The sequence below is a fragment of the Tamandua tetradactyla genome, chromosome 5, assembly GCF_023851605.1.
Source record: "Tamandua tetradactyla isolate mTamTet1 chromosome 5, mTamTet1.pri, whole genome shotgun sequence".
NCBI classification, from domain to species: domain Eukaryota; kingdom Metazoa; phylum Chordata; class Mammalia; order Pilosa; family Myrmecophagidae; genus Tamandua; species Tamandua tetradactyla.
The window spans coordinates 48,870,987-48,884,876 of NC_135331.1; positions in this window are offsets into that span (position 1 = coordinate 48,870,987).

The following is a 13,890-nucleotide window of genomic DNA, read 5'->3' on the forward strand; positions in this document are numbered from 1 at the left end:
CTGTAATTTACTAAGCTTCTCTTAACTGATACAGATCTTGCAAAGCTATACAAGGAAATGTACTTAAAACATATATTTTTTAAATGAAACATATTAAATCAAAGATGTGGGTAATTTAAACATGGATTTTGGACTGAGTTTGTCTAAAGTCATTATATTTAACTTTTTACTTTGAGTCAGCAATGCACACACATAGTGAAATAAATTAATGACTACACAGGGTGTGCGGAATGAGCGTATCTCACTTTCACTCAGCATGCTCTTGCCCCCCACTTCTGTCCAATTACCTCCAGGGAACTCCAGCTACCAGTTTGTATGTGTCCTTTGGCAGATAGTCAATCATCTGTAAACACATAGAAATTATATGTGTGTTCTACGTTGTTTAACATAGTTAAACAATTTGCTAAAGCTGCTGAAATGCAATTCACCAGAAATAAATTGGCTTTTACAATGGGGATTTATTAACTGACTATTTACAGTTCTTAGGCTATGAAAATGTCCAATTCAAGGCACCAGCAGGATGATATCTGGACTCTGAAGACAGGCTGATGGCATCCCATACACTTCTGTCACATGGGAAAGCACATGGCCAGCATTAGCTGGTCCTCCTCTCCAGAGTTTCATTGCTTCTGGCTTTAGAGGCTTCCTCTCTGTTTCCTGTGGGTCCTCTCTTAGCTTCTCCAGGACTTTTCTCTCTTCTCTCTGGGCTCCTTCTGTGTGTCCTTACCCTCTTATAAAGGACTCTAGAAAGGGGAGTAAGAGTCACCTTGAAAGGGGTGGGTCATATCTTTATTGAAATAACCTGACCAAAAGGTCCTACCCACGAGAGGTCTACACCCACATGAATGGGTTCAAAGAACATGGCCTTTTCTGGGGAACATGACAGCTTCAAACTACTACAAAGGTCTTAAGTATTTTTGTGCTACTGGGTTAAGGCAAGCAAGGGATACAGATTTCTGGGGGAGCAGGGAGACAAGGAGCTATGATTTATATTATAGACAAAGTGACAACCTCTCCCAAGCAAAGGACTGGGCCAGGTGAAGTCATAAGTTCAGTGCCTTAAAAAAGCCTCTGCAGTGCCAGGCTGGCTTCCCACGCCATGCCAGCAGCCTGAGGATTGTTCTGGTGCTGCTTGGATGCCACAGTGCTCTCCATGGGCTCCCCGGCCACATCCTGCCCACCTCAGCCCATGCTTTAGAGTGCACATTTATGTAGAGAGCTTCACTTCTCCACTTCCTCCTTCAGGCATAAAAATAAAAGAATGCTGTCACCCCATTGCCACTTCCTCCCAGATTTCTAGTAATTGCTTCTCCTCACTATTCACCATTTGCTCTGTGAGGGATCCCTGTCCTTGCACACTTGGCCTTTGCCAGTCCTCCCCTCAGTTTTGCCTTCCTGGGTGCAAACTTGGACTGAGTTTTGTCCCCTTCCATGAGCCCTTGCCCTGCACCCACCTTGGTCTTCTATGCTTTGGGTGCTTTTGTAGGTCCAGTAGCCAGTGCCCTGGGAAAAGAGCTTTAGGTCCAGAGTCAGCAGCCTTGAGGGGATCAGGATCAAATTAACATATGTCATGCATATTTTGTAAATACTCATTTGTTCTGGACTTCAAAAGTCTCTCCGAAGTAGGGTTGCCTGATTTAGCAAATAAAAATACAGGATACCCAGTTTAGTTTTCATTTCAGATATACAACGAATAATTTTTCAGCATCAGTATGTCCAATGCAGTATTTAACCTGTATTAAATGTGCACAATCAGCCAAGCAGTTACGTTAAACAGTCCTACTAATCTGCACATCCTTCCCTAAGAAGCAAAGTTCTGATCCCTCTTCATTGGCTGTGTCCCATACACAGCAAAACACCCACCAATTTCGAACTGGGCATTTATGTGAGTAGTTTTGGGCCAGTGTAGGAAGCATTTCAAAGTGGTTGCTAGGTGGCAGATCCCGACTCTGGAAAGCATTTTCCAAATTCTATTAGTGCTGCTTGGCTAGAGTAGCTTGGTAGACAGCCCAAACGTGTATGGTTTATAGACCTTTACTCTGTTGCCATTTTTTTAAAATTCCAATTTAAAATCTATGGCAAAAGTGAGTTAAAATAACACTTTCTAAAACGTTTTATCTTTTGAGTCAAATGCCAGAATGTCTAGGTAAACACAGAACCAAGTAATCATGGGCTTAATTGACTTGAGTTATTTTTCCCTGCTGAATTTTTGAGATAGGTAAGACTGGATTTCTTCCAAACAAATCTGGCCAGGAGAAAACTTGAAAGTACTGGCCAGTTTGAAATATCCCCACATGATTCCTGATACAGTTTTACCTGGAAAATGGTGCATGCACATGGAATGTTCTTTTTTTAAATCTCAACTCCTTTTGCAAACACTAAACTCTTTACACAAAAGGAACAGTGTAGCCTACTCAGATAACTCTTTATTCAAATTACTTTAACAACTGCATGAAACAAGACTTGTAATTCAAAAGGCTGTCTTGTTAATCCAGAGAAAGGACAGGATCCAAGAATGGACAGACAAGGAGGGAGTTAGGCACCAGCAAATAAAGCCAAGGGAAATTAGTGACAGTGATGACGGCACCCCAAACTTTTAACCAAAAAGGAAGGGAACCCTCCTTAAAGTATGTTCATGTATTATTTCCCCATTAAGATCGTATTAAGCAGATACCCAAATTACGCATAATAGGATTAAACAATACACATATTTTTGTTAACTAAAGTGGTCCCTTTCACTACCTTAACAGGCATGGAGAGCTGGAATAAAGTGAAGAATAATGGAAATTTGAAGTTAGAAGTTTTCATTCTTTTTCTTATTGGTGTTCAGATTTTGCACAGAGATAATCTAAACATGTAGCCACAGGGACATTTGCAAATACTTTAGGTAATATTGAGTAGAACCACATAAAACTGCTGATATTTCACTTAACTTTGACTTACAAAAATGACAATTTCATTGGATTCTACCTAATGCTGTGCAACCACTAAAAATTTATATGGTAGGTCATCTAGTCACCCACATGGTGGCATATCCTGTTCCCACACAGAATCTTTGAACAAGTAGCCAAAACTGTCAGGACTGTCTGCTCCTACTGGGGTGCTTGTAAGTCCCTGCAAATTTATTGGGTAGCAGCCTGAAAGACTGTACCAGGAAACTCATCTCTACTCTCCCTCCCAGAACATGCTCTGCAGGTAGAAGCAACTTGGGGACATCTAAAGTGGTGTAAGAAACAATAGAGTTGAAGCATCATGGGGCAGGGGATTACCTATTTTAAGACATAAAATAGAACACCCAGGAGGGTGAGAAAGTCTATTTCATAAAGAGTTGAGGGAACATTCAAATACCTACAATTGAAGGAATTTCTAAGGCTATGAGCCTGCACAAGTCCAGGGCAAGAGTTAGGTCTTGAAAAGAGAGCACACTACTCAGGCTGATCTTCTTGATTTAGGGCTAAACTCTAAAAGACAGTGTTAACCAGCATTAACCAGCATACAGACAATTTGCAAAGACTGTGAAAGATGTTTTTAAGTTGGTTAGTTTGTTTTTGCTCACTCCTGTTGCTCAAGGAAATCTCTGTACAAGTTGAATGCAAACTTAAGGAACAGACAGCTCAGGAACTAAATCCTATAGTTAACACCTTAAAATATTAAAATATACAGTGTGCCTCAAAAATTACAAGAAAAACAATGGAACAGTAGGTGATGGGCCATCTGAAAGATGAGATAAAAGTTCAGAAACGATAAATGAAGAACATCAGACTTTGGACATATCAGACAAAGACTTATGAATGAACTGTATCAGAAACTCAATAAAAAGGTAGACAATTTTAAAAGGAACCAGAAATACTGGTGTTGGAGGCCACAGTTAACTGAAATTAAAAGTTTCCCAGAGAATTTCAATAGCAGATTACAGCTGACAGAAGAAAGAATCAGAGAAGGCAAAGATGAGGCAAAAAAATTCAGGCTGAAGAGCAGAAAGAAAAAAGAATGAAAAAAAAAGGAAAAAGCCTAAGATACCTGTGGGATATCATCAAGTATACCAATATATACATTATGGGAGCTCCAAAAGGAGGAGAAAGAGAGAAAGGGGGCACATTTGGGTTTGCTAAAGTTATTGCCATACAATATACCATAAATGGGTTGGTATTTGCAACAGGGATTAATTGTCACAATTTACAGCTCCTAAGCTGTGAAAATGTCTAACTCAAAGAATCAACAGGATGATGCCTGGACTCTGAGAACAAGCTGCCAGGATCTGGGGCAATTTTGCAACATGGGAGGGCACATGGCTGGTATCTGCTGGTCCTTCATTCCTGGGTTTCATTGCTTTCAGCCTCTGGCTTCAGCAACTTCCTATGTGTTTTCTATGGTTCCACTCTTAGCTTCTCTAGGGCATTTCTCTATGAGCGTCTCTTAATTTTATCCCTTTGCTTCTCTGCAGCTTTTATCCACTTATAAAGGACTTCAGCAAGAGAATCAAGACCCACCCTGAATGATACAGGTCTCATTTCGGTTGAAATAACCTAATCAAAGGGTTCCATCCACAATAGGTCTACCAGCAGGAATGGATTAAAAGAGCATGGCCTTTCCTGGGGTAAATAACAGACTTAATATACAAGACAGAAGGAAATGCTCAAAGATATAATGGCAAAAAAAAAAATCCCAATTTTAACAGAACACATGAATATTCACGTTTGAGAAGCTCAGTGAACTCCAAACAGGATGAACTTGAAGAGTGGTACATAGTACATAGTAGTCAAACTATTAAATGCCAAGGACTAGGTAAGGGTTCTGAGAGCTGTAAGAGAAAAGCAATCTTTTATGTACAAAGGAGTTCCAATAAGATTAAAGTGCCAATTTCTCATCAGAAAGTGTGAAGACAAGAAGGCAGTGGGAAAAAATATTGAAAGTGCTGAAAGAAAACAATTTCCAACCAAGAATTTTATATCCATCAAGACTGTCTTTCAAAAATGAGGGAGTGATTGAGACCTTCCCAGATTAAAAAAAAAAAATGATGGGGTACAAGAACAAAATGCAAAAAAGCAGTAGTATTTCTGTACACTAATAATGAACAATCTAACAAGGAAATCAAGACAAAACTTCCATTTCTAATAGCAAATGAAAGAATCAAATATCTGGAAATAAATTTAAGCTAGGATGTAACATTTTGTATATGGTAAACTACAACACATTGCTTAAAGAAATTGAAGAAGACCTAAATAATTGGAAGGATATTACAGGTTCATGGATTGGAAGACTAAATATTGTTATGATGTCAATTCTACCAAAAGTGATTTACAGATTCAATAAAATCCCAATAAAAATTCCAATAGCCTTATTGCAGAAATGGAAAAGACAATCATCAAATTCATATGGAAAGCTAGAGTCCTGAATAGCCAAAGCCGTTTTGAAAAAGAAGAATGAAGTTGGAAGTCACAATTTCCTGATTTTAAAACATACCACAAGCTACAGTAATCAAAACCAGATGGTACTAACACTAGGAAAGATAAATAGACCAATGGAATAAAATTGAGAGTTTGGAAATAAACCCTCACATCTATGACCAATAGATTTTTGACAAGTGTGCTTAGTCCACTCAATGGGGGAAATAAATGTTTCTTCAACAATTAGTACTGGGAACTTAGAAAAGAATGTCTACTTCAAACCTATGAAAATAAACTCAGAATGGCTTAAACCCCTTAATAGAAATGAATGTCTACTTCAAACCTATGAAAAGTAACTCAAAATGGCTCAAATCCCTTAATAGAAGAATCAAAACCATAAGGCTCCTAGAAGAAAACATAAGGAATTATTTCAGGACCTAGTGTTAGGCAATGATTTCTTAGACTTCATGCCAAAAACATGAATAACAAAAGAAAAATATGTAAGTGTGACTTCATCAAAAGTAAAAACTTTTATACATCAAAGGACTTCATCACGAAAGTTAGAAAGATAACTAACAAAATGGGAGAAAATATTTGGAAACCACGTATCTGGAGAGGGTTTAATATCCAGAATATATAAAGAAATCCTACAACTCAATAATAAAAATAAACAAACAACACAATTAAATGATAGGCAAAAGACTTGAAGGAACATTTCTTCAAAGAAGATATACAACTGGCCAATAAGCACATGAAAATATGCTAAACATGATTAACCATTAAGGAAATACATTAGGAAATGCACAGCAAAACCACAATAAGATACCATTTCACACCCACTAATATGGTTATTATTTTAAAAAGGGAAAATAACAAATAATGGAGAGGATGTGGAGAAATAGGGACCCTCATTCGTTGTTGGTAGGAAGATAAAATGGTTCAGCCTGTATGGAAAACAGTTTGGCTGTTCCTCAAAATTAAGTATAGAATTACCATTTAGCAGTCCCACCTCTAGGTTGAAGAACTGAAAGTAGGAACTCGAACAGATATTTTCACACTGATATTCATAGTGACATTATTGACAATTACCCAAAGACACAATTCATGTGTCCATCAAGAGATGAATGGATAAACAAAATTTGGTATATACACACAATGGAATATCATCATCCATAAAAAGGAATGAAGTTCTGATACATGCTGCAGAATGGATGAAACTTGAAGGCGTCGTGGTGGGTGAAGTAAACCAGACAGAAAAGGACAAAGATTGTGTGATTTCACTGCTATGAAATTATTAGAATAAGCAAACTCATAGAGTCAGAATCTAGAATATAGTTTTCAGTAGACAAGGTAGAATTGGGAATAGGGAGTCAAGGCTTAAAAGATAGAGTTTCTGTCTGAGGTGAGGAAAAGTTTTTATAATGGATGATGGTGATTGTAGTATAGCATTGGGAATATAATTTACACAATTGAATTATAAATATGAGTGTGGTTAATTTCCCCTAAAGGGGGAAATTTTAGGTTGTGTAAATGTTACCAGAATAAATTTTTTTAAACCCCTGGGTATACAACACAGTGAACCCTAATATAAACTATGAACTATGGCTAATAGTATAATTATAATAATATTGTTTCATCAACTGTAACAAAGCTACTACACTGATGTAAAATGTTAATGATGTAACAAACCATGCATGTGAGAGAGGTATATGGAAATGGTATTTTTGCATGATTTTTCGGTAGACCTACAACTTTCGTCATAAAGAAAAACAAATAAAAATACATAGTATCTCTATAAATATTGGTATGGATGTTATACATGAAAAATTGTAAGATGCAGAGCAATGCAATAGGATATATCATGTGCAGTGTATGTGGAGATACATAAGTGTGTATTTGTGCCCACCGTGAACCTGAAATTTTACAAAACATAACTGTTAACAGTGGACATCTCTAGAGAACCAACCAAAAGTATGGAGACAAAAGTGACAGAGTTGTGTTTCACTACTATGCAGCTCCAATTTTTATGATGTGTGAGTCTTAAAACATTTAAAAAGGGTGCAAGGGTACTTCAGTGGTAGAATTCTTGCCTGCCATGGGGGAGAACTGGGTTCGATTCCTGGCCCATGCACTTCCAAAAAAAAACAAAACAAAACAAAACATTTCAACAAATGGTGCTTCAATAGTGGGATACATGGAAAATGAATGAATGTGACCCCCTCACCATACAGCATGCAAAAAAAAAATTAAAGCCCCAAATAAAGAAACTACTGTTTACAGAGGTGAAGGATCTTGTCCAAGCCAGGCAGTGGCCTCAGGCTGGAGCCCACTGAACAACCCGGCTGCTCAATTGCTCATCTCATTCCCACAATTCAAAGAAGAGCCAGCAGTAGCCCCTTGGACCTGACTGGTTCTGGGAGTCACTCTCCATATTGACTTTATGGTTTACCTGGAATATAAATCATTCCGGTTCAATGGAAAACTTTATCCCAGAACATGGTGTCACTGGAAGCTCAATATATCACATGTGAACCATTTTCACATTCTAAACTAGGTGGTGACTTGGTTTAATGGATGCTGATACAGGAACTCTAAGCAAGAAAGCAGCCCTTCCCCTTATGTTCAAGTCTCCTTAAGATGTTCCTTAGGCCTAGAAGATTCCTCTGTTTCATTTTCTACAAGTCCTTACCCTTTTGTCATTATGATCTTTTCCCTTTATGTGGGAGTTAGGATAGCAGAATTTTATTCTAATTATTTGCTTTCTAAGATTAAGGGAACGATCATTAGATATTGGGTTTTATGCAATTCTTCGGCCAGGTCTCTCCCAGCCCTTCCTTCTCTATTCCCATGGCCCACATTTCCCCAGTTGTTTGACTGGATAACATCCTAAAATCATTCTAATCTACACCAGTGTTTCCCAAACTGGGCTGGGAAAGAGAAACAGCTTCCTTTTCCAGTTGAAAAAACTGGTTTTAGAGATTAAATGGCTTGTCCTTATTCCCACAGCTTGAAAGTGACAGACCCAAACTGAAACCCAGCTTCCTGACTTCCAGCCAAGTGTCCCCAGTCTTGACATAAAACTGCTTATTTTCCCCTTCCCCTCCAGCTACTATCCTATTTTTCTCCTGCCTTTTATTGCCAAAATCCCCACACTTGCCATTAAATCCCTCTACGCTGGCCTCTTTCTCTGTAAGTCCTACAAGTTGGATTCCACACCCAGCAAGACTGAGGTCTTCTTTTTAAGACCCTTTTGTCCAAAGACAACTGATCAGTTCTTCAAAATCTCTTTTTCAAGTCTCATTTCTTAATTTGTCATTTTGACTCTACCACTCCATTGTATCAGGAATCAGGGGAATACTGTCGGGGCTGTGCACGATTCTGAGAAAGGGAGAATTGAGAAGTCCTAGGTAACAGCGTGGGCTGTTAGTGGACCAACCAACTGCAGGACATGTGAGTGAGGGTATCTGGGTCCTTATGACCCAGGAGCCACTCCAGGTGGCATGAGAGAGCCGGTGGAACGGTAAGAAATAATAACTAGAGGCTGCTATATTAAGTCACTACGTGTTGGGTGGTTTGTTCACAGAAAAAAAAACAAATGAAACACCTCCTTTAGTATTGCTGTCCAGAAAAAGACATACTAATAATACCTTGGTCAATATTCCAAATCTAGGCATTTTCTAGCAATTATGTATATAAACACAAAACTATTTACATTTTTTAAAAACTCAAAGTAGGACGCTGCATAATTTTTTAAAGCAGTTTTACCCCATTTAACAATGTATTTTGAATTTCTTTTTCTATGAATAATTATACAGCTATGCATTATTTTTTTTCATTGTATTCTGACTTATCAACCAGTGGGACAAAGCTGCTTCTAATTTTTTGCCTCCCTAAGAAATACTTTCATGAACATCCTTGAAAATACTTCTTTGATCACAGCAATAAATTTCTTTGAAATTACTTCCTCATGATTGATTCCTGCATGTGAAATTAATAGGTGAAAGACTTCAAGGTTTTGATAAGGAATCATCTAGTTGCTTTCCAGAAGGTTGTAGCAATTTACATTTATACCGTGAATGATTGAGAATGCCCTTTGTCTGCACCAACAGTGGCTATTATTATTATTTATTGGTTTTTTTTTTTAGAAAATCTCTGCCAATCTACTGGATGAAAAACCTATGATCTCATTGCTGTTTTCACTTTGTTTTTATTGTTGAAGTTGAGTATTTTTTACTTGTAATAGGTACTCATACCTCCTCTAAAAGCTAATTGTTGCTCTTTGCTCATTTTTCCAGCATCAGTGATCTTCTTACTGATTTATGAATGCTATAGATACTAATGTTTTGTCTGCTATGTGTACTTATTTAAATATTTTTCTTATCAGGTTGATATCCCTCTAATTTCATGGGTTTATGCTGCTTTTCTTAGTGCACAAAGGTTATACTTTTTTAATTTTTAACTTTTTTATTGTATAGTATAAAATATATACAAAGCAAAGAAATAAAAAAGCAATAGTTTTCAAAGCACTCTTCAACAAGTAATTACAGACAGATCTCAGAGTTTGTTATGGCCTAACATAATCATCTGACATTTTTTCCTTCTAGCTGCTCCAGAATATAGGAGGCTAGAGGACTTAAATATTTTTTATCATCACAATTGACTTTTTCCTTCTTTTTTGTGAAAAATAGCATATATAGAAAAAAGGTATACATTTCAAAGCACAGCACCACAATTAGTTGTAGAACATATTTCAGAGTTTGACATGGGCAAAGTAGGTTTTGGAATTTTTATTGGTACTGTGTTGAATCTGTACATCAATTTGGGGAGAATTGACATCTTAACTATATTTAGCCTTCCTGTCCATGAGCAGGAAATGTCTTTCTACCTATTTAGATCTCCTTTGATTTCTTTTAGAAATTGTATGTAGTTTTCTGTGTACAAGTCCTTTACATCTCTAGTTAAGTTTATTCCTAAGTTCTTGATCTTTTAGTTGCTATTTTGAATGGAATTCTTTCCTTAACTGACTCCTCAGCTAGGTCATTGCTTGTGTATAGAAATGTTACTGATTTTTGCACATTGATTTTATATCCTGCCACCTTGTTGAATTTGTTTATTAGCTCAAGTAACTTTACTGCAGATTTCTCAGGATCTTCCAAGTATAGTATCATATCTTCTGAAATAATGACAGTTTTATTTCTTCCTTTCCAATTTGGATGCCTTTTATTTCTTTGCCTTGCCTGATAGCTAGAACTTCCAGCACAATGTTGAATAATAGTGGTGACAGTGGGCATCCTTGTCTTGTTCCTAATCTTAGGGGGAAGGCTTTCAGTCTCTCGCCATTGAGTACAATGCTGGCTATCGTTTTTTCATATATTCCCTGTATTATATTGCAGTAGTCATCTTTGATTCCTATCTTTTGGAGTGTTTTTATCAGGAAAGGATGCTGAATTTTGTCGAATGCTTTTTCAGCATCAATAGAGATGATCATGTGATTTTTCCCTTTCAATTTGTTAATGCACTATATTACATTAACTGATTTTTCTTGTGTTCAACCATCCTTGCATTCCTGCTATAAACCCCACTTGGTCATGGTGTATAATTCTTTAATGTGCTGTTGGATTCGATTTGCTAATATTTCATTGAGAATTTTTGCATCTATGTTCATCAGGGAGATTGGCCTGTAGTTTCCCTTTCTTATAGCATCTTTACCCAGTTTTGTATTAGTATGATATTAGTTTCATAAAATGAGTTAGGTAGAGTTCCTTTTCCCTCAATTTTCTGGAAAAGTTTGAGCAAAATTGGTGTTAGTTCTTTCTGGAATGTTGGCCCTGGGCTTTAAGCCATCTGGCCCTGGGCTTTCCTTTGTAAGAATATTTTTGATGACTGATTGAATCTCTTTACTTGTGATTGGTTTATTGAGATCTTTTATTTCTTCCTGAGTCAGTGTAGCTTGCTTGTGTGTCTCCAGGAATTTGTCCATTTCATCTAAGTTGTCTAGTTTGTTGGTGTATAGTTGTTCATAGTATCCTCTTATGATTTCTTTTATTATTTCAGGGTCTATGCTAATACACCCCTTCTCATTTCTGATTATGTTTATTTGCATCCTCTCTCTTTTTTTCTTTGCCAGTCTTGCTCATGGCCCATCAATTTTATTGATTTTCTCAAAGAACCAACTTTTGGTTTTATTGATTCTTTCTATTGTTCTTTTGTTCTCCCATTCATTTATCTCTGGTTTAATCTTTGTTATTTCTCTTCTATTTGCTTTGGGGTTAGTTTGCTATTCTTTCTCAAGTTCCTCCAGGTGTGCTGTTAAGTCCTTGATTTTTGCTCCTTCTTATTTTTTAATATAGGCATTTGGGGGAATAAATTTCCTTCTCAGCACAGCCTTTGCTGCATCCCATAAGTTCTGATAAGTCATATTCTCATTTTGAAGGGCAATTTGGCTGGAAGTCTTTCTCTTTGAGGATCTTGAATATATCATACCGCTGCCTTCTCTCTTCCATGGTGCTAGTTGAATAGTCTGAACTCAGTCTTATTTGGTTTCCCTTGTATATTGTAGATTGTTTTCTCTTGCCACTTTCAGGATTTTCTGCTTCTTTTCAACATATGACAGGCTGATTAGCATGTGTCTTGGGGAAGGCCTATTTGGATTTATTCTGTTTGGAGTTTATTGGGCTTCTTTGACTTGTATATTTATGTCTTCATGAGGGTTGGGAAGTTTTCCCCCATTATATCCTCAACTACTCCTCCTAGCCTTTTCTTCCTCTCTTCTCCATCTGGGACACCAATGATTCTTTCATTTGTACACTTTGCTTTTTCTATCGTTTCCCTGAGACCGAATTCGAATTTTTTCATCTTTTTTGCCATTTGCTGTTTTGAGTCTTCCAAATCAGTTATCATGACCTCTATATCACTTATTCTTTCTTCTGTCTCTTCAAATCTGGCGTTATGTACCTCTACTATGTTCTTTATTTGGTCAACAGTGTCTTTAATCTCTGTGATATCTGCTATTTTTCTATTTATTCTTTCAAATTCCTCTTTATGTTCTTCGACTATCTTTTTGATCTCCTTTATGTCACTTGCTATCCCACTTATTTTATTAAGTAGAATTGTATGAACATCTTTGATTAGTTGTTCCAACTTCGTGTCTCCTCAGGCATTTTAATTTGGTCATTAGGCAGGGCTATATCTGTCTGCATTGTGATATGCTTAGTGATCTTCTACTGTCTTTGTGACATGTAAATATTTTGATTGATTTACTTTGGGAGTTGATTTCTTTCAGGAGTCTAAGGCCTTGTGTTTGCAGGATGGTTGAACAGCAGGGAGCAGGGTATGGGGTGGGGTACTCAGTGCAATGATTTGTTTCAGAGTAGGTATAGGGGCAGGTTTGGGAATTTTATGCTGATGCTTGTGACGTGGGCACCCAGTGGCCAGAGAGGCTGTAGTTGTGTGGGTGCACAGGTCTGGGAGGTGTAACACTGGTGTGCACTGGTCTAAGGCATGGGGCCCTTTGGTTGCATGCGTCGAGCTGCGGCAGCAGGTTGGCATTATGCCTTCCTGGATTGGGGCAGATGTAACCTGGCTGCGCAGGTTAGCACTTTCTTAGAGCTGGGAAGTGTGGCTGAGGGCCATGCACATGTGTGGTTCTAGGACTGCTGTAAAGTGTGGTTCCCAGAGCTGAGTGATGTGATTGGGGGCCTGTGCACATGGGTGGGCCTAGGAGTGCTGTAAACTGAGGTGCAGAGCTCAACAGGGGTGGGGTGAGGCAGTGCAACAGTATGGGCAGGGGACAGGGGTAGCCTGTGTAAGGAGGTTAGTGCCCACAGCCTTTATAAACTGGCAACAGCCCGCAGGGAACAGGGAGGGGGAGGTAGTGCTTGGGTGGTGTGCAGAAGAGGTGTGTTAGGCCACACTTGGCATGGGGGCGTGGGGCAGATACGTGCACTGGGGGCTGGTGGGGTGGGGATGCCTGGAGGGTGGGATGGGAGTGGATGATGGGGTTTGGTTGTATGGGGTACGTGGTGAGTCGCTGGTCACAGTGCTGTGCGGATGAGAGTAGTACACCCAGGGAACATGGCCTGGCTTACTTCCTAGTCCCAGGCTTCCATGCATGCACTCCCATGGGCTCCACACCTCCATGCCAAGCTCCAGCTTTCTGCCTCTCCATTCATAGGCCTCTCCATTCCTAGGCCTCTGCAACTAGGGCTGCCCTATGTGGTGCAGAAGTCTCTCCCAGGTCAGCCGCACTCCCAAATCGCTGCCTCAGTCACCCTCCTGTCCCTTCTCTAACTTATCTGTGGAGCATGGCTAAGCTTGAGCTACTCTATTTGGCCATTTTCCAAGAAGTGAAAGGTTATACTTTTTAATTTTTCAAATCTGTCAAACTTTTATTTTTTATATCTGCCACTGGCATCATCAGAGTTATCTTTTTATAGGTTAGCAAAGTTAAGTACATTTAAAGAGTGTCAGTTGCCATCCTGTAAAATTCAGACCCCTCGGATTA